The sequence below is a fragment of the Lissotriton vulgaris genome, unplaced genomic scaffold, assembly GCF_964263255.1.
Source record: "Lissotriton vulgaris unplaced genomic scaffold, aLisVul1.2 SCAFFOLD_1900, whole genome shotgun sequence".
In the NCBI taxonomy this organism is placed as follows: Eukaryota; Metazoa; Chordata; class Amphibia; order Caudata; family Salamandridae; genus Lissotriton; species Lissotriton vulgaris.
The window spans coordinates 222,504-244,668 of record NW_028242622.1 but is presented as its reverse complement, the minus strand read 5'-3'; the positions used below and the strand labels follow the sequence as shown (position 1 = coordinate 244,668).

The 22,165-nt window shown below is 42.3% G+C and overlaps 1 long non-coding RNA gene and 2 other non-coding genes across 3 annotated transcripts; all 3 read left to right on the top strand.

Moving 5' to 3' along the window:
• Positions 1-474: 474 nt before the first annotated feature.
• LOC147668889 (uncharacterized) lies at positions 475-4,306 on the top strand. The gene is made up of 2 exons (XR_015303787.1): positions 475-1,309; positions 1,991-4,306. It is a non-coding gene; the product is annotated as an uncharacterized LOC147668889 (long non-coding RNA).
• Positions 746-865, top strand: LOC147668890 (small nucleolar RNA SNORA26). Its single transcript, XR_015303789.1, has one exon. It is a non-coding gene; the product is annotated as a small nucleolar RNA SNORA26 (small nucleolar RNA).
• Positions 4,307-7,940: 3,634 nt separating the features above from the next.
• Positions 7,941-8,060, top strand: LOC147668888 (small nucleolar RNA SNORA26). The gene has a single exon (XR_015303788.1). It is a non-coding gene; the product is annotated as a small nucleolar RNA SNORA26 (small nucleolar RNA).
• The last annotated feature ends 14,105 nt before the right edge of the window (positions 8,061-22,165 follow it).

Genomic DNA, 22,165 nt, shown 5'->3' with positions numbered 1-22,165 from the left:
TTTCCAAAATGTAATAGGTTGCTAAATAAAAAGAGAAGACTTGAACATTGTACAGCTAGTACCGCAGAATTTGTGTACCCAATGACAAAACTTACATTTCACCCAAATCCTTCTCTACGCAATTTATTTTTACGATATTTTGCTGCACTACTCTGAATTTCACAGAACGCTCAGAACTAGCTTTATACCTTCGCTTCAGATAATACCAGCGCCATGACAGTATACCTCATTGCAAACTGCCAGCTCATAGAAACAACATTCTAAAAAGAAACATTGGAGTAGAGAATAAAAAAAAAAGCCTACGTTACGTACGAACGCTTCTCCACCAGGAGGATGTGACGTTTTTGTCACATGGTGTTATGTTGTTGTTGCTATGGGATATTCCTCTAATGTTAAACTAGTCACTCAATTTGCCAATGTTGCTCTCGCGATAGGACAGGGAGTTTATAATCCGCAGGCGGAAGCCTGGGCCGTCTTTTTATCGTGGACAGTTAATGAGGTAAGGTCGTTTGTTTCACTGGCTCGATCACCAGCAGTCGGTCCCACGAGGGCGGAAAAGTTGAGTTTGGTTAGGGTTGTTTAAAACGTTTCTTTCGTGGTGAACACTCCTCGAGATGTTTGTACTGAACAACTAGACTGAGCAGCATTTTACTTGGAGCTTGTTCTTCGCGTTTAAGTTATTTTAATTGTATAAGTTTATTTTTATAATTTGCGCGTTTCATCGAATCTAGCGACTCCCTTATTAGTGCGCATTCAAAGCTTAATGTGCTTTGTAATGGCCAACACAGGGGGAAAGATCATTTCTCACTAAAACCTGGAGACGGTGATTCGCACGCCTCTCCGGATCCTGTCGTGGGGTACATTATTTAAATCGAAGTGCTAATAAGAGCTTCTGTCTTATGCTAATGTTCTTGAGTAGTTATCCCTTGCCGACTTTACTTTCTAGGCTTTTAATTCAAATAGAATTTGCATCGAAAGTAATTGACGCAAACCGGGTTGTATAAAATATATATATCGAATATTGATCGTGGCTGAGTGAAGGCAAGCACTAAAATCGTTTTCTCTCCCTCCCCGGTTTTACCTATTTTTTATGTTGTATTCTGTTTTGCTTCCTTACCTCTTTAGTGTGTGTATGTAAAGCGTTCTAATTTCCATGGGTCAAGCTAGCGCTATATACTAATTTCAAAATAAATATTTAAGTGAAATGGTCACTGATCCTTTAGCTTTCTGCAAACGCTGAAAAAGTATGTTTACTAATTCGTTATATTTTTTCTGTAGGTGCGGGTTTCCTTTTGCTTTGGACTATAAGGTATGCATTTCTAGCTTTTAATAGCGGTTTGTTGTATTTTTGGGGCATTACATAATTATCACAGCGAGTGGCATCTGAACTTGACCGTCTAACTGGCAACTTTAAAATCCGTAATTTCCTTGTACCGACTTGTTATACTTTGTAACTAAAAGGAACATAATTACTTTTAATTGGATTGGCAAGATTGCAGTAAGCTGTGTAGTAAATGTGCACGGTCACTGCAGTTTAATCAGTGCTGTAGGTGGGCATTGATTTCAGAGTGTAGCTTTATTTTATGTCTCAGTATTAAGATTAAGGTATCTGTGCTCCTCTTTTTAGTCTTGCTAGTTTGAACCCCTCTCTAGCTTTGCCCACTCAAAGCGTATCATGCTTTGTAGTGGCCATCTCCGGGGGGGAGAGCATCTCTCGCAAAAATTTGGAAGGAAGCTCCAACCTTCACTCCGATCTTGTTGTGAGGCACATTTTTTAAAAGTCAAATCTTGAAAAAACATGTGGCATTTGTCGGAGTGGAGTTTTTAATAACCCATGGGCATATTCTGATGTTACTCGGAACAGGTTACTTCGTTCTATGATGCTGTTAAAAAGGTTCTTGCGGGAATCACTTGATGCCTTACTGGTCCTTGGATTGCTTTTTGTAAGGAATTTGTAACTCCACTGACTTGACAATATTCTTTTTTCTAGGCACGAGTCTGCGAACGCTGTTATGGACCAGTGACCAGAAAGATCCTATTGGAAGATAATTACATGCATGTAAGGCAAGCTGCTTTGCAGTTGTCGAATATTGGTGTGAGCAGCGTCTTGTCCTCTACCGTTGGCGGGGATTGAGTACTTAGTTACTAAGGGTACCATGTTATACATTTCTGATTAGTTGTCCTTGGGAGAGAACTGAGTATCGTTGGCCAAAATATGCACTGTATTGGGGTTCTATTTACAACCATTGTAATCACAGGCTTCAAATTGAGGAGTATAGGCGTCACTGGAAATATACCTCATTTCTTGCATATTCTGGATCTGCAGATTTTTAGTTTTCCATCTCAAATGGTTCCAAAGTTATAAATGCAGCAGTAAGTGTTGCTGCGCAGTTTAAGGCCCTATGCAAAGGTTAACTGATCAATTTTGTTGCATATTGTCCTAGCAAAAGGCTTCATATTTGCCTTATCTTGCTAGAACATTTTGTCCACCTGCAGCATATTTTGATCCTGCTGCATAATTCCAGTGGCCTTGGGTATAGTGCTTCTGAAATTACAGCACACCAGTGCCTTAATCACTCATGGTAGGTAATATCGCTATATTTTGTGAGGGTCCCTGAATCCCCTTTACTACGTTGCCACTACCCAAATCATAAATTTACGTGAGGGTCCCTGAATCCCCTTTACTACTTAGCCACTACCCAAATCATAAATTTAGCTGACCTGTATAAAGGGCCATTAATTGTGCGACAGGGTTTAGTGAAGTCTGGACATTGGTTGTGCCTCATTCGTTAACTTTAACACCCAAATGAAGCCTAGGGAACCGAAAGGTGTCCAGTCATGGGCCTTCCACAGCATGGCAACGTGTTTTTTCGGACTTTTGAATTGTTTGAGCTAAGAACTCGGGCCCTCAGTTGCAGGAATTGAGTAGGGTATTGCAGCAACACTTGCTGTGCCGCACTACGCCAAAAGTGGAAAGGCAGGAATGCACTGTCTTTATGCACTTGTGCCTTTTGTCCTTTTCCCCTATGCTGGCATTACATTAGTGGTTATATAGTTGTGTAAGTGACGGTGTGGGTGCATGGATGACTATGCAAGTTGGGTGTATAGGTGAGTAAATGGGTGATTGCTTTTTGGGGGTGTGACCGTCACTGTCTAGCTCAGAGTGCTTTTGTGGGAGTGCTACTGGATGTGTATGTGCCCGACTGCATAGATGCAGATTACATACTATTACATTACATACTGCAAGCACTTGCCTCTAATCTCAAATTAATTCATACTGGCTTAATCTATTTTCAGTAGCAATTCTTCTTTGCTGCGCACTATTTTAATTCGTGTTGTCAGCTGACCTCCCTTCCATTTTGTTTAAATATAGTGTCTAGAAGTTGCATATTCTCTACTTTTTTTTAAATAGTACAACCTGATTAGCATGTCTGTAAAATTTCTGCTGTACAACCTTAATATACCTGTACTTAACAAAAATCACAATTCCTTTAATCTTTGTAATACCATTTATAAATTATCACTTGACCGATTCCAGGTTTCTTCACAAGTCTGCTTTTGTTTTGTAACTCTTCCCACGTACTCTGTTTTATCCAACATTTGCCAAAGGCAATCAGGAGTGGTTAACCCAATGTTGTCCGCAGCTACGGAAAACCAGGAAACTAGTTTATAAAGCAGGTTTCTCTGTTCTTCGACCACATATACCTTAACTTGCACTTCAACATGGACAGAATGTATCCCAGAATGAGTCCTTTTGACAGACCAGTTAAGGAACAGGGTGTCCTCAGATGAACTGGGTGCATGAGGGGCTCTATGGGTCCGAGTGTGACTGGCCGTGTTGCTGTCTGAGTAGACCGGTGTGGCTTTTGGAGTCTGGCTGGGTCTAATTTCATTTTAACTCCGAAACCACTGAAAAGACTTACCAAATTACAAAAAGCACTTTTTGGATCAAGCTGTAGCTTTGTCAAACTAGCTTTAATTCATTCACCAGTTTAGGATGTAGTCCTACCTAAAATCCATTTGAGAGGGGCGTGTTTTGGCACCCCACCCATTTTTTTTTCTCAGCCCACTGGAATCCGCCCGCACCTTCCCCGACAGTAGCGCACTATTTGTAAACTTTTTTTTAACAATGCTCAGTTGACTACCAGCTTGCTGGTTCTTCAGGTATTTTTTTACAGGGATTGTTGATTAGGTTATTGCAGTGAATGTATGGCGTAAGCAGTTTGTCTTTATGATGTAAGTTGGGGCTTTGAACGAACATGTAAGTGTACCATCTGTCTTTGTCATAATAAAATATATTAAATAAGTTTTGTCGGTGTGCTTTTTCTTATCCTAGTACAACTTATTGAACTACAGATCGTTACAAAATGCTGAAGTTTAGGCACTTGTGTTTTTTGGAAATCTACATTTGAGCAGACCCAGTGCCCATGGTGTACACACGTGGTGTAGCTTTTAACACCTCTTGCCCCACCCAAGATTGTATGGAAATCTGTGCCAAAATAGTCATGTATATGTACTTTATACATGCTTTGCTCCCATTCTAAACCGTTTCCCTTTACCGCTTACCAGTTATAGTCTAACAAATGAGCACTCTGAACCGACACTTTGTGCAAACGTTTTCTCCTCCATTAAATACTCGACACCTAGAGACTACTCTTGTAAGTATAACCACACCAAGGAAGCAAACTAATTATGGAACTCTTGGGCATAGCCAACAAACCTGCTAAAATGCCCCCGCCCCTATTCATACCTTGCAGGTACAGCCATCTCTCCTGTGCCAAAATGCATATGGCTCTTGTCATGTACCTAAAGCTTGCCTTGTCCATTATCCTGGTCTTTCCATATGAACAAGAAAATCGAAGACTACACTGACGTGAAGTGACATGCATCTGGACTATGTGCAAACAAATAAGATGTTGCTTTGACTACAATGTCTCCTGAATTTGAGTTGTTTTCCCCATTCAAGCATGGGGATGATACGCAACTAGCTGGCTACGTCTGCTCACCCAAGGGGAATGGTGTCTAAATTTCTTTTTTTTTAAAGCACTTGAGTTGTTTTTCTGTCATGTTTCCAAAGTACCGAATTGTTTCTGCCTCCCGCCATACAACTAAGCTATTAAATCCACTGCCATTCCGTTTTTATTTTTTCCTTTGTTACAATTCTCCGTTAAAACTGACCACTCATTCCCCAGGTTCAGGCCACTATTTTGCACATGAATTTACGTGCATACCAGTCTCCATTGCCACAACTGCATGCGGAGCTTAAAAACACATCAGTTGTGAGATGTTTCACTCTGGATTTTTTTGTACTTCAGTTGCACACCTGGCCATTGATTGTAGTGGCACACCCAAATAGTAAAACTCCTTATTCCAGTGCTTGTGGCCTGCCCTCTGATATTGGTAATTCAAGTTGATTTAAAAGCTGTGTTGGTATGTTGGCAAACGATAATGTGTGGTTAATTATTTTGGTAAGTAAACAGCATTCTGCCTAGTACTACATGAGACAACAATACGGTTACAGGTTTTTGCAGATCCGGTATGTCTATTTGAGCCCCAGTAACAGTAAGCACAAACTCGAACTGATCTCGGATCCTGAGATCTAGGGGCTTACAGACGTAGGTCCAGAACCCCTCATTTAAACCTGCATCCCCACAAGCCTGCAACACGTTTGCAAATGACTCCAGTTTGGTACAGGCCATTCTACGTTTCTTACAACAATATCGTCCATGTAGATGGTTTGTTCATAGTTCCTTTTTGTGGTACCTTCTAGTTGAAATATTGCTGACAGTGGTTCCGTTGTCAAATCAAATTGAAGGTAAGCGGTTGGATGCATGTTCCTTGATGTATTGGCTAACCTTCAGATAATTCGCTGCCATCCCTAATTCTGTTGTACGAAAGTAAAATACTCTGCCAACTTCCGTGTAGTTCTAATCCCATCTCCAGCATTGTAAACAATTATCCCCACACAATGTCAGATGCTGCTTGCATGGCAATGGGTGTGCCCTCACCAGTGGCAATGTTTCTGGTTGACCGTGCTCCTGATGTGAGATTTCTATTTACTGTAAAAGGTAAACCCTGACTGATCCGTGTGTACTAGACTAGGTAAAAGCAGCGAAATTCAGTTAAGCATTGAACATGGATGGTACAAGGGCACTTTCATTGGCTGCTAATGTTTTTTTTATAAAAGATGGAAGGTGCAACAGCACATTTGTGTGCCGTCATTAACATGAATAGCACTCTTAAGAGCCAACAAGGTCCTATAGTTAAGTAGCGATTGTATTGCTGGACAAGTTAAATTAAAGTTTAGGATCCCCTGTCGCTTTTGATGTTTTCGGCACTTATGTGCATACTTTGCAAGTTTTCATTTGGACTGCCTGGAGATTTGGGGTAAAGTTGTTTAGTACTGGGATGACCTAGCCTGATCTACCTTGTTTTGAGAGCTGGTCTTTTGGGAAGCTTAGACACTAATAGGCGAGCTGGTCTTTTGGGAAGCTTGGACACTAATAGGCTCATTACAGCACTGTGTGATCTGGCTCACTTCAAGGAAGAAGTAATTTTGGTGTGAAAGTATAGCAGGGTAAAATGCAGCACGGCTGGGGCATCTAACTTTGCCTTCATACCAAGGTGGTCATGTAGAGCATCTATAAAAGTGCTGCAGTGTAACCTTTGTAGAAGTTTCTCTGGCTCAGTCGAAATGTATGTAGACCTCTATATGCAATGTACGTGAATAATTATTGATATAGACCATAAACTGCATTCATTTACCGCATATTAAGTGATTCTTTAAAAACCACTTTGTAGCAATAGAAGTTAGATTCATGCCACGCTGGGTAAATGTAGATTTTTTTTTACTGAGACCACACTAACTGCCATTTTACACGGCTCATAACTTATGACCTACCAGCAACGCAAGGATATCCACAACCAACTTGTGAACCCATTGAGGTATCTTGCGCTAAAAAGACATTTTAGACCCGTGCAAAGCTCTGCAGCAGCCACGTTAACCTCTGAAAGGGATCTTTTCAAGTTTAAAAAAAGAACCGCCAAGATTTTCCCTCCTGCACAATGGTAAAGCAAAATTTCCCTCCAAATTTTATCTTCTGCAATACAGCTTGTGGTTACAAAGTGCGAGTTAGTAAATTTAGTGCGCGTTTTACACAGAACTCAACAAGGGCATTGAGAGAAACACTGCCCTTTCCCCAATGTATGAGGCCAGTGTTAACCCTCTCAATGTGTGTAGTAGGTTTAAGAGTATTGTATGTACCTTTAAGTATGAGCATGTTGAGGGTGTTCTGCATTATTTCCAGTTTGCTAGTTATAAGAGGTTATGTAAGACTGATCACATGGAGGTCATGTGTATGCTGAATACAATATGAGAAACCTGACTATTACAGGAGACTGCCAAGTAGCCAAAGAAAGGGAGACGGTGAGGAGAATGTGTAAGATAGAGCTATTGTGTGCGTAAAAGAGAGGATGAACTGGGTAGCTGTTGGAAGCCGACAGACACTGATGGAAGCTTCTGACATTATTTCACTTTGGTACGACACTCACGAGTCAACTCTTGGTTCTGGAGTTAGCCTTGAGAATGGAGGGCACTACCGCATAGTACACCGGACACAGTCCACTTGGGTGAGTTTGCACAGCGCACTGAGACTGGGCACAGTGCAGAATAACGCACTACATTGCAGAGTATAGGGGCTGAGCACCCTGCATTGGAGACTGCACTGGCTCGCTCATCAGACCCTCGAGGATGGGACAGGTTTAGTTTGGTTAGAGTTGTTTCAAAATTTTGTGGTGAACACCGCTCGAGATACTTGTACTGAATAACTAGACTAAGCACAATTTTACTTGCAGCTTGTTCTTCGCGCTTAAGTTGTTTTAATTGTATGTTTATTTTTATAATGTACGCGTTTCCTCGAATCTATGTGACTCCCTTTTTAGTGCGCATTCAAAGCTTAATGTGCTTTGTAATGGCCAACACAGGGGGAAATATCATTTCTCACTAAAACCTGGAGATGGTGATTCGCACGCCTCTCCGGATCCTGTCGTGGGGTACATTAATTCAATCTAAGTTCTAATAAGGGCTTCTGTCAAGTTCTTGAGTAGTTATCCCTTGCCGACTTTACTTTTTAAGCTTTCAATTCAAATAGAATTTGCATCGAAAGTAATTGACGCAAACAGGATTGTATAAAAATATATATCGAATATTAATTGTGGTTGAGTGAAGGCAAGGGCTATCATTGTTTTTTTCTTGCCCCCACCCCCTTTTTGTACATATTATTCATGTTGTATTTTTCTGTTTTGCTTACTTACCTCTTTATTGTGTGTATGTAAAGCGCTCTGATAACCACGGGTCAAGCTAGCACTGTATAAAACGTTTATAAACATTGCCATATATTGCACTAGACTTAAATTCCACTGGAGTGAGGTACCTAAGTACATTGCATAGTGAAGTGGCATTGGGCACGGTGCAGCAAACACATTTCTCAGTGTGGTGGCATTTGGTATTGTGCGCAGTGACTGCACAAAACACACTGCACTGAAGTGGATCAGGACTTAGTGCACTGCACACATCTGCAAGGAGGAACAAGTCGCACAAAGTAAGCATACTGCTGGGCAAGATAGCGGGAGCAAAGTGCTCCAGTGAGTGTACAGAGAACTGCAGTAAAAAGCATCGGAACTGATTTAATTTCCAAAAATGCTGCCATCCACTTTTTAAAGCGTCAAGGTGCAAAGCTGCCACCTAGGAAACCCGTATTTCAAAAAGCCCAGGAGAAGGGACTGCTCACAGGGTGCGGTGCCCCTCTGCCGGAGCTTCGAGGGTCTACCATACTGCTGTTGTTTTAAGATTTCATTAGTTGTATCTTCTATGTTTCTAGGCTCTAATCCTTTTTTGCCTGTTAAACTTTCATGCACTTCATATGGATGTTCATATGTATTGATTGCAAAAACGAAACTAATTTTCCAAAATAAAACGTCAGTACTAGACGTTTGTTAACACTCTTCCTTGGAAACAGTGCAACGGTTTATTTTTATTGACTTGCCACTTTTATTGAAATTTTTTTATTCGAACTAACCAGTTTATTAACTTCTCATTCTGTTTACAATCATTTAACAGTTTCTCGTCAACACGAATTCCTTGTCTACTAGACAGGCAAACTGTCAACGTATTGCTTTTCGATGTTTTCATGGCCCTTTCAATGGGTTTGACTACTATACTATGGAAGAACTTCTGATTAAGTCCTTGTTCCTTTTCAGTGCCTTCGTTTTTTTTTTTTAATGAGCTACTTTCTTAAACGGGGATACATCTTTTTTACAAGTGAAACCTGCTTGAGAAATAGTACGAGGTAATTCTTTTCAAATAAAACATTGGGTGCTCTTATAAGTTTCTATTTTGTTTTAAACCATTTTGTGCAGACGTCTTCCTAATTTGCTTTGCTTATTCCTCCTGTTATTTTTTTGGCATCTTGAATAGATCCAGAGGCCTAGTTATAACCAAACCTATTAATTTCTTTCTCTTTGTTCAATCTGGTATCGATGGCTTAATTTCTCCTGATTTTTTGCCTCCTGATCTCCAGTTTTGTGGACTTAATTTTGCTGGCTTTAGGATTCTGGACAATTTACCACTGCTAACCAGTACTAAAGTGCATATGCTCTGCACTTTAAAAATGGTAACACTGGCTTATCCACAGCTGACTTATTTAATGGACTAAAAGTCCGCAGTAAAGAGCACTATGTGCCCAGGACCTGTAAATTAAATGCCACTAGTGGGCCTACAACACAGACTGTGCCACCTACTCAGTAGCCCTTTAAACATGGCTCAAGCCTGCCATTGCAGAGCCAGTGTGTGCAGTTTTTGGACTGCCATTTTGACCTTTCAAGTAAACTATGTGCCATGCTCGAACCTTTTTATTATATGCAAGTCACCCCTAAGGTGAGCCTTAGGTAGCCCCCCTGGAAAGGACACAGTATATTTTAAAGGTGGGGCATGTGCTTGTACATTTTACATGTCCTGGTAGTGAAAACAGCTGAATCTTTTAAGTACTGCAAGGCTGATCTCTCATAGTTTAACATGGAATTGTAGTAAAGCATGATTTTAAGTTTAATTTCCCATTTGTAGAAATTTATAAAATGGGACTTTGGTGTCTCTGGATTCACAAGTTAAAAATACCTCTTTTAGTAAAGTTGGTTTTTAAATTGCAGGTCCGAAAATCCCACTTTCAGAAAGCTGGCATGTTCTTACTTTACCCATTCTGTGCCTCCTGTTCTTTAAAGTCTCATGGTTGCAAAAAACTTCTTGCAGCGCTGCTGGACTCTGCAATACGTGAGTCTTAACTTTGCCTGAGGTGTCCCCTCCAGTCCCGGGCCTCAGAAGTGAAATTCCTGCACTTCAGCCCCTTTAACTCAAGCTGTTGGGCTTGTGAGTGCAACCTGGCCACTTTGCTCGCAGGATCAGCATGAGCAGGCGCAAGTTTGCCTTTGCACAGCAGCATTGGCGCTAGTGACTGTGAAGCCCCATCCCATCTGTCCATGGTGCCCGTGGCTCTTTTCATGCCACTCACTGTGCTCCTGGCGAACTCTTTCCCTGCGAACAGAAGTCTTGGCTCAACTTGAGACTGTAAAACTTTCAACAGGACCGGTTTTCAAACTGTATAGACCCATGCTCCATTAAGGCTGGTTTGATATTTCAGATTTGGCTCGATCTAGCGTGACCAAGTAACCCTCTAGCACTGACTTCTAAGCACTGTTTTGGGATATAATTTAAAAAAATCATATCTCCACTTCTACTATCTTGGACTTCTGATGTTTTGGTCTTGTTGCAAACAAAGGAGCCTTAATGAGGCTAACCAGGAGGGAGGGGAGAAGGGTGAATTGAAGCACATATGCCCAAGATCAATCCATGAGGTTTAGTTGGTAGGCGGGGACTAGGAGCACAACCAGTTCACATCGACTTTCTAAAAAGTTGACCATTCTGGGGCTATATTCTGTAACAAGCCTCTGGGTGCAGCAGCGTCTGCTCTCCGGTTGCAGGGTGTAAGGGAGGGGGCCTGTCCAGCCCTAGTCACATTGAAGCCATTTTGGTATTCTGTTTTGCTTGCATGGGTGTTGCATGCAATGCCAATCACTGGCTGCTTTTTAGATGCCCAGCGACTCTGAGGCCTTAAAGTTCCCCTTGCCTGTGACATTACTGAAACGCAGATGGGAACACTTATATCTTAAACTTTTTTGTATAGGATTTGCAGCAGCCCATCTTCTAGTATGTTTAATGCAAGTTTAAAATGCCCAGGAAAAGGCCTGGATTAAAAGTTGTGCACATCCACGTCACGAAATAAAAAATAGAATATGGTCACCTAGGTATTGTATTTTGCATGCGCAGCTAATTATTGTAACCATCTCAAACCTTGCCTGTGTAGAATCACAAATTAGTAGACCTGACTTGCACTTGTTTAGGCCATGAGCTACAAACCTTAAAAACAAAGTGAAAGAAGCCTCAGAAAGCACACCTGCATGCTCTATCGCATTATTTATAAATGGTTATTTGAAATTGGTAACATTTCCCCCTCCTTAAGCGGTCATCAAAAATGTGATCTTTTGCATTGCCTTTATTTATTCAAATGCATGGCAGGGCCGTGTTTACTCAAAAGTCTCATTGTTTGCCGTGCGAGTGGAACCAGTGAGCACCGGGGGCAGGGAAAGAAGGCAGCCTTTGCTCAAGTGTTCCTCTAAACAAGCATTGGCCGGGAGCAGACGCAATATGTGGTGTTTGCGCGTGTGCGCAAAAAGCTAATTGAAAGGAAAAAAACATGCAGGCTGGCGAGTGGGGTGCGTGCAGCAAGTGGGGGCAGAGGACTCGCTGGAAGGAGGGCCCTCCCTTGGGAGTAAGTGTGGCTCAAGTTATGGAGTGGTTGACTGCGGCCAGGGTGTCATGGGTTTAAGCCCTTATGTAGGTGGGACGCGGGGATATCTACAAGTGGGTACTTGGCAAACTCAATTATGCTTGTGATATAGGGGAGCGGTGATATTCTTCTCAGCGGTGTCAAGAGGCAGCTGGAATTCGCTTGTCAAACGGAAGCATGGATGTGGCTCATTGTATAGTGGCGGTTTATTTTACTTTGATGCTAACGGGGGTAAGACCTCTTTTGCTTAGTTTTTTTCCAGTCATACGATTGGTTTGTTTCGGAATACTAGCAGTGTCTTGGTGAGACAAGTCTTATCCACTGCCAGGATGCGGGCCGCCATGAGAGCACACAATCATGCCGTTATGTGGGGTATGGTGGTCTTTTAGGCAGAATCGGTCCAGTTCATTACAGAAGTTCTATAGCGGGAGCGTTAGAAACCAAGCACAAGTGCAAGCTAAGCTGGGAAAACGAGCATTAGCCGTGAGACGTGGTGGGGGAGAGGGAGAAGCTGTGAAACAAGCACCGGCCGTGAGACGGGGAGGGGGAGAAGCGGGTGTTTGCTGCGCGTGTTCACGTGCAAGCAAACCAGGCCAGGGTAGCACTTCCAAAAGCCACTTACTAAAAGTCGAGCAACAGCGCATGTGCTGTGTAAGCTCGACCTAAAAAGAAAGGCAGTTTGTCAGGAGCCTTTGCCGGCCTACACTCTGCCCCAGCTGCTCATTCGCACCCTCTCGCACGTATGCCAAAGGCTGGTGTCAGCGGCAGGGCCACGACTGCCTTCTGTGTGGGAAGGAGGGGTCTGTTCCCGACTTTCGCTTGTCCTGCTCTGTTGCTTAGTGGAGATAATAACCTTTGGCCTCCTCTCTGCCTCGCCTGCCTGACTGAGCATCTTCGGTCCCCTCCCTGGGTGTTCGACCATCTTTATACGCAGTGCAAGAAGGTGGCATTGCAATCCTTTCAGAAGTACCCAAATGCCCTCTGAACTCTTGGAAGCTCCCCCTAAACAGTGCCTTTGACCGTGAAGCTTCTTGGTGTGGATACAGTTCACACAAAATTCACCTGACAAGCCACCCTGCTCGAGCATTAATTAGTCAGTTACCATCGATCTTCGAGGGGTATGCTGACATGTATGCCGACATAACTCAACTGGAGAGCAAAGAGCAGCAACTCTAGTAATGTTTTCTATCCGGTTATAGAAAACAAGTGGTGCGTGCGCGCCACAGCCACACGTAGTTTCAATTATCGTGCCTGTATCTTGGCACGATAATTGAAACCCCATGGTCTATTGGTGTCTATTACATGCACCAAGCGTATAATAGACACCAATCGGCCATGGGCGAAGCTATGCTCCCGCCTCTGGCCAATTGGGTGCAGTCTTTTAGAATTAGATGCACGCAAAGGCCAATGGGGCAGCACAGAAGGAAACGCACATGCGTGTGCAATACCTAGGTTAGCTTCATATCCCCATTTTTTTTTTAACCTACTAAATGTCTCGTGCTGGCGAGCACTGCTACGCAGTGCAACACTAGGCGCAAGACCTAAAAAGGCTTTTGCTAGGAACTCTCTAATATACAAACATCTTTTCTCTGAATGAACGGAGTGTATGGTAACAGCAGCCACTCTAGTGACGCCTCACCATAAAGTCTCTCTGTGGAAGGTATAAGAAATAGTAGGCCCTGTTTTATCTGTTTAACAACGTGGACATTCTCTATGGCGGAAACTAGTGCGATTGACCTGTGTATAAAAACTTGGAGTATTAGCAAAGATAACACCACAATTTTAAGATAGCTCAAAGATAGCCGCCCACCTTGATCAACCTGGTGTAAGATACTGTCTGCCGCCACAATAAGGGCAGACTGTATTGTGGCCACTTCAAAACCCATTTTGAAATGGGTCGAGGATACCATGGGTATCAATGAATTGGACTAATACCTTATTGATAAACCTTTCTTGGATCTTGGCAGGGGTTGGCGCCCGGGTTATGGGATGGAAATGTTTAAGTTCATCAGGATCTGCATTAGGTTTCTCCAGTAGCGGCATGACTTTTGCTTCCTTCTAGGAGGTAGGGGAAATTCCTGATTGAAGCATGAGATTAAACTCATTTTGCAAAAAATCATCACTAGGGTTCAGGTCCAGTTTTAATGTTTTAGGGAAACGGATCAGCAGGAGGTGCAGATTTATGCTCAGCAATAAGTCCTTAGTTTGCTGAAAGGAAATAGAGGGAAATACAGAAAGCTGATTAGAATGAGGGCAAGTGGTTGGGTTTTCGGCAAGGCAAGTTACAGTGAGAGTAGATATGAATTTTGTCCCACAAATATCGTGCTAGTTTGTCACAGAACACTTGGGATGAGTTAAGACTGCTCCGTAGGAGGATTACATTCCCTTCACTACTTGAAAAATTTACTTGGAAGGGTTGTTAGCAGATCTGATTACTCTCTCTCCCCCCATCTTCTCTCCCCCCCCCATCTTCTCTCCCCAACCCCCCCCCCCCCCCCCCCAGAAAAGACGCTTCAGTCGGGGCAATGGCCTGGTTGTAGTGCAGTAGGAGGGTCTTATGTTTCTCTTTTTCCTCAGTGCCTGGGTTAGCCTTCCATGTCCCTGCTTGTCTGTGCGGTGGGTTTACAGCTGTTAGAGATTTTTACTTTAAGTGGGGCTACAGTATAGAGAGTTGCATTTATCAAGGCTTGAAAGCCTTCTTAAGAATAAGCGAAAGGACCATCATGTCTGGCTATGGAGATGTTTAGTGCCTGTTCCAGGCCTTCAGAGGTGATTGGTTTGACTTATGATAGGTAACCATGTAGAGTTTTGTAGACCGTGATCTTCCTCCGTTTCCTGCATGATATGTGCTTGGGAATGGGGGGGGGGGGGTCACGCCTAATAAAGCTCCTGAGAGACTTCATGATACAACTGAAAGAAAGGCTGGATCTCTTTCATACAACTTCGTACATGGTGAATGCTTCAGTTTTATGACCAAAAGACCTCTCTGCTGAGAACTCTGAGGTTAAAAGCTGGGTATGGAAGGATTTCGTGAGATATTCATTCATCCATCTACAGCTGCATTTCCTTTGAGTGAACAGAGTGTATGATTCAGTTTGCTAACAGCAGCCAGTATAGTGACACCTCGACACAGAGTAAAGGCACTCTATTGAAGATACTAGAGAATCACTAAGCCTCACATTTAAAAAAGGTGCAGATTTTGTATGGTACACTTTGATACAAGACTAGCTCATTTTCTTAGAATTGTAAACAAGGTACTTACTTGAGTTTTGTGACAATATACCCACTCTACAGGCCCTGCTCTGAGGGTGAGCCAGGGTGTGAAAAGGCTCTGGTGATAAACTCCCCCACCTCAACCCCCCCCTACCCTTCCTGCCAAAGACCTTTTCTCAGGGTGTATGATTGGGTTTCCTAACATCACTTTCTTTAGTGGTACTTCAGCACGGAGTAAAGCCAGAACTGTTTGCTTTGAAACTGTTCATTAAAAGTGTTGCTGAGTGCCGGGCTGGGCCCCTCTATAGTTTCTAGAGAGTAAAAATACACCAACCACTGAACAAAGGGCTGATGTTGGTTTTAGCAATGCTCCAGTGTCTCCCTCTTGTTGACTCTTAGTGAGTTGTCTTGTGCGCTCTTGTGTTAATGTCTCCTCAAGTGTGCAGATATCACATAGAAAGGGAGAATATATTCTAGGTAGTCTTATGAAACCTACCCTTTTATACTCTAACCCATGAAAACTTTCCTGAAGTTAGCTAGTGAGCGGTTTAAACAAGCATTGGCATAGCCAATAGGTCGCGCCTTTGGGACCTTGTAAGTGTTTAGCCATGCAACAGTTGATGTTGTTGCACCAAGGATATTGTGCTGAATAACAACACTTATAAGGTCCCAAAGGTGAGACCTATTGGCTATGCCAATGCTTGCCGTCTTTTGAGACTTTTTTTGCTGCCAAACTAGTAACTATTGTGGCTGGGAGAGGGGGAGAAAATTGGGTGGAATAGGGAGAAAGGACGAGGGTTGAAGAGGGGAAAAAGGGTGGAAAAAGAAGGCTCAGAATGAGGGGGAAACATGGGCGATAGCTGTGAAAACAGATATGGGAGGAGATGGGTGTATGTTGAGAAGAGGAAGAAAAAAGAGGGTTGGACTCGGTGAAAAGGTCAGTGGGAGAAGTGAGTAAAACTGAAGGAGATGAGAAGGTGGGAGAAGGGAAGGAGAGGCGATGAGAAAATAGTGAGCAGAAGTTGAAAGAACGACAAAAAGGATGAGTGTTTGGGAAGAAACCTACAACCAGAAGCGCAAGCAAAAAGGAGACTGAGGGCGGAGCGAGTTAGTGGCCGGAACGTTTGGGTGAGGAGAGAGGCGCACACGCGATTAGGAGAGCAATTTGCTCATTTTCAAGCACTGCACTCTTGCTTGTGGAGTGCCCCTGCTTGCTCCAGCAAGGTGGATGCCGCCACAAGCAAGAGCGTGTGCTTGAAAATGAGCAGAGCAACGGCTAAAGGGCCTTCTATACAGCGCATGCGTGCTGCGTAGGCGAGACCAAAACATTTTTTTGTTACTGCGTAGGTAGGGAAGTGCTCGCTGATCTTAGTCAGCATTACTTTTAAATATTTTCACTTTCCCATACGACGATTCTTCAGTCTACACATCTACAAGGTAACAAGTCAAATGCATGTAAAGAGTGTATACAAAATATATGCCTGCCTTTTTTATTACATGTACTTTTGTGTTCCCTATATAGGATAACATTTCAGGTTTGAATAAAATACAACCACTAGATTCGTTCTACCTTTTTCACCTAACAATACAAGTGAAACCTTCGATAACATTTTGTTAGAACGACATAATTACCATCTAAATCCATCTGATGGGTTCAACAACTCTTATAACCTGCTGAAAGCCTTGTTTTGTTAACAAAGGTGAAGCAACAAAAACCTGACAAGAAAAAAAAACCCTAACCTCTGCCCTTATTGAGTTAAAAGTACTGCAGCCACGAAAGCAACTCGCATCATTACAAATGACAACATACGAAGAAGATTCTCCTATCATGCGGGAGACCTGATACAAGCTCCAGGGCAGGAAGAGGTTATGTCTGCACTTAATGTAAGTAGCAGGTAAACTGAGATTTATCTAATCCGCCTATAGCTGCATTAGTCAAAAATCCTTTTGCATGCTGATCAACCTCTTACTATTAAGACAATGTCCGCAAAATATACTCTTATCGGCTTCCACAGTCTTTTGATTTCTAATTTTATTTCGTACTATAGCTTTCATTGATTTACTATATTCGTTTTTCCTTTGAAAAAATATTATTTGTATTGTGAAATAAAAATTTTTTCTGTCAAATGCGATCTGGTTTCATTTGCTTTTCATGTCTCTTAAGAGCCTGGAAAGTATTCAGACCTACAGATTTTCTAATTTATTGGCATTACTGAAAAATGACTAAATGCAAAAAGAACAATTGATGGACAAAATGCAAAACAATGTCATACATTCAACCCAGTGCAGAGATCTGGTCCTAAACCCATTGTTTTTTTGCTCACCTTGCCTTTCCAGTTTGGACCTAGCCATATGCAAATCAGTCTTGACCGTGCGCCCAATGGGAACAGTCCAGGCCACACTGCCTGGCCAGGTCCTCCCTGGACGGGAAACGAGCATGCTATCAACGGTTTTGGGCTTTCCGCCCTCATCAACCAAGATAGCTTGACTCCAGTGGCATGGTGAGCTCGCGATCCACGTCTGGGCATACCCGTCCTACTCGGGGTGACAAATGCAAAAAGAACAATTGATGTTGATGAGGAGTGAGGACCTTTGAAGCTCTACGGGGCTCTGCATCACTCAGTGTTGTGCTGTTTTGGATTCAGTGAGGCTTTCAGTTGGGAGCCGTCCATTCCGATGAAGCCTTAAGTGGGGGCCTACATGGTGGGGCGCTGTGTCACTCTGCTACGTGCTGTGATGGTTCCAGTTAGGGTCTCAGTTGGGTGCTGTGGGGCTCTGCCTCAGATCTGTTAAAATCGTCCATTAGGCAGGGAGAAGTGAACTCTGATTGTAACCAAGGGTTTGATAACACTTGGGGGTGAGGATTTTCTCCCACAGAGGTCAGCAGAGGGCATAGTCCAGATCCAATAGGGTCAGGAAGCTTGTTGTTTTCCTGTAGTTCAACTGGAGATTAGCAAACTGATACTTGGAGTAATTTCTGGGGTCTTCACAATAAAATTGAGATATCCCTCACCAGTCCTGGATGTTAAACTGTGACATTGAAGCAGCACTCTTGAAAAGTAATCTGCAAGGTTTTGATCCTTCCCAGGTTTGTGTACAATCGCAGTCGTACTCTTGCAGTCTTAACCCCACCTTTTGCTGTAACGGGGCATCTTAGTCTTTGGGTTTCCAAAGGCCGTGATCAATGCCTGGTGGCCTATGATGATGATAATGAATCTTCACAGAGAAATACATTTAGATGCGTTCTGTTTCAGACAGGGTTTGACTGGCATAGGCCACAGTGTGTCTCTGAGCATTTGGTGGCTGTTGTGATCAAGAATAGCTCCCAGCCCCACTATTGTTGCATCAACTGGTATTTCGGTATGTAGTCCAAGTAGGCCATTTCAGTTGCATTCTTATTTGCATATTTTATTTCTTTGAAACTCTAGTCACATTCGGGAGACCACTGAAATTGGACATTTTTTAGGTCTCGCCATCGTGTAAGCGATGCTATGCGGATATTTAGTAAGGGGCATCTGAAAGTGCTCCAAAGGCTGCCGGCGGATCGGGTACAGTGCATGTGCGCCGGGCGTGCGCACCATTTGTCAGCTGGCATGATCACTTTCGCTGCCGCTTTGATGTTCTCAGTGAGCCGCGCGGCCACTGAATATCGAAGCGGCCGCGAAAGTAACCACTGTTTGTGCGCGCACCACTCGCGGGCTTCCCGCCGCCGCCACCCCCCCTCCTCCCCCCCCCCATATTACTTTCTCTGCCGGCATTCCCCCCCCTCCCTTCCCGCCCAGTCCTTGTCACCTTGGCGTGCACTCACCCCTCCCTTCTCCCCTTTCAGCCGCTTTAATGTTCTCGTGCTTGTTTCAAGAACAACCCTTGCCTTTGGCTCCCGGGTATTCGTATAATTGGACGCGACGTGTGATGTATTTAAATCAAACCGTCATTTCGGAGCGGAGTGTGGTTTCTAAGATTACACCCTTTTACAGACGGAAAGTGCGTGTTCCTTCTATCTCGGTTTGGCGCCCTTTACCAGCACGCTCATTTCTCAAGGCCCTGCTGCACATTCAGCTCTCTAATCCCAGACCTGCCCTACACCTCGGAATTATGTGCAGAGCCGAGCTGTTGCTTCGCATTTGTTTTCACTGAAGCGCTAGCAGTGCAGCAGCCTTCAACAACAAAGAACATGGCTTTCGGTCAGCATCGACTCAAAACCTTGTACTGAGAGGCGCCATTCTCTCTTCACAGGATGCAGCCGCCAGAAATGATTGCGAACACATACTGATAAATATTATTTCGTTATGTTTTAAAGTTCATTTGTAAAGTAAAGAGCGGTTCTGTCCTGCCGCCATTTCAAAGCGCCTGTTACAGACATTTTGTTCCCAGGCAACCGAAAACGACCGACCACAGAAGACCAGGATAAGAAGACTATAGCACGACACACGAGGAGATACTTGCATGCAATGAAGGGGGTTTCAGTGAGAATTAAACAAGGACCCCCTGGGTAGTAAGATATGCAGACTCCTAGGGCAGGGTAAGAACCAATATGAGAAAAATAACCTAGGCCGTCAGCAGGAGTTAGTGAACAATTTGTCCAGACTGTACAGAGAGAGGAACAATGACCTGTGATTCTATATTAAAAATATATTTAATTTGCATAGATAAAAATCATATAGTAACTACACATGTTGAAACTATATGATACAGTGAAAATGACATAACACATGATAATGACATAACACATGATAATTACCATAAATAAACAAAATATCTAAATCATATACAGTACAGTTAAAAACAGTTTATACATAAAATATAAAAAGGTGACAACAGAACTCGGCGCGCGTTTCGGCTGGAAAAAACGCCTTCCTCAGGAGTCACTGGATGAAAGCTCTGAAAATACATTTTTATAAGAAAGACATGCATCAGTATTCTATCGACCAAATAATGTAATCACAGAAGACATACATTCTATTAAAAATGTTAAAAAAGCAATCCTAAAGGTATAACATTTTTGCAATTCTTATTACTAAAGTCACGGTTCTACTCGAAACTGACAGTTCTGGACTTGTAAATTTGAACACTAAAGTCATATGGTAGACAGATAATTTCTTGGAAATATTTTCGACGTGCTCAGGAAAGTAATATTTAAGATCTCTTGATGAGAAACACATCAATACTTTCTCCTACTGATGATATAATATCCACCAAAATAGCGATAACAGATTATTCAGAACATAAGGTGGCTGATAGGTACCAAAATAACAATAACAGATTATTCAAAACATAAGGTGGCTGATATAGGTAATTCATAGAACAACTTACAGCAAAAGAATTTTGTTCTTGCTTAGTATTTCAGAAATTGAATCTTCTCACAATTTCATAATCACAATGGGGCCACTTGATAAAGGCTAATTCCTGTTTAATTAAAAGAAACATCTAAATGTATAAGAACATAATAATGAGTGGATCACTTTAGGCACACATGGTTGTTAAGTGTACAAAACTCCTAAACTAAGCTAATGATAGTTGCGGAATAGGAACTCATGTCTCTAGATAGATTCTAATGGATCTTGATACAAAAGACATATGTAAAGTTGACTCCCTTCATATTAAAGGGTATCTAATGGCCAAAAGTCTATCTATCACACTATTAACACGATAAAAACAAAGTTGCTATTTTCTGTTAAGCAAGCTATTTGAGAGATAGCAAGTGGATAGAGATCTTATTCGTAGATTTATGAAGGCATACAGCTATATTTTGTATGTTCTATAATTATCAGAGAGCCAAAATGCGACAAATAACCATATAAATTGATTGTGCCTAGTTGTTTTACATTGCCTGGGTTTAAGCAAAAATGATGAAAACACGAAAAGGGGCAGAATAGGTCTTTACCTGATAAGTAATGTAGTAATCCTGGTAGTGATATTCTATATGTAATCGTCTGAGCGGATTGTAAGATCAATCAAACCTGATTGCTCGAGGCGGGTAAACGTGTGAATGGATTTCTTTTATGTTAACGGCAGATATCACATCACTCAGTAATAGCTAAGTTAAAAATAAAAAAAAGAGTACACTAAAATAATTTCATTCTCTGTTAATTTTGGCATTGGTATAATGCCAAACATGTAAAATGTCACATTGGTGTTTTAATAATATGGCGCTATTTAAATACCTTCAAATCTTAAGTCGATGTTTCAATCCAAAGGCAGTAAGGGAGAGGGGGCGCATGAACAGCTATTAACCCCACAGCACACACGTATAGTGCAGAATACTCGCTAGCTTGGTACTGTAGAGGGAATAAAATATATTCATATAGTTTAACGATAAGGGATCACTAGTAATAGCTAGGATGAAGATATTCTATCTACATAGAGAATTATACGAAGATATACCTTCACAAGCGTAGCGCTGCAACTCTAAGATGAAAAAGCCTCGATTTCGACAGGATGTCGGGGAAGCCTCTTTACATGGGGATATATGAGGGCTTGTTTACGAACTAGGCAGGAAAAGGAAAAGACAAATCAAGGGTTGGACATAGTACCCATATATCATGATTATAAGAAGGTGGGCACAGTTGTTGGCCAGTCAAACGGAAAACGTTCCTCTGCTATTTTTTACCTGATAAAATGTTTTCGTCAAGCGTGCAGCAAGATGGTGCTGTTCCGTGGTCGGGAGCGCTCTGCTTCACCGGTGAAAGAAAGAAATCTTCTAAATTGGAATCGTATTTAAAGCCCTTTAAAGGGCGCGAAAATTGTGAACCGAGCATAATAGGACGCAGCGATAACGGACTAAGGTCTCTGTTCATAATCAAAAGAAAGAAAGGACTATGCAATGTAAGCTAGTCCGTTTCGATATGACGAGTAATGCAAATAGATGTATAGTCGGATGGCTATGTTAAAAAGAATGAAAGGAATAAGGCCATTCTCAGGACGTATCCATTCATTGGTTTACATTTGTTTATACTCTATCGAATTTGACAGGATACAAAGGCTCGATGTAACAATAAAAACGGCATATAACCTAATCAAAGATGGCGCTCTGAATAGAGCCTCAGAAAAGAATC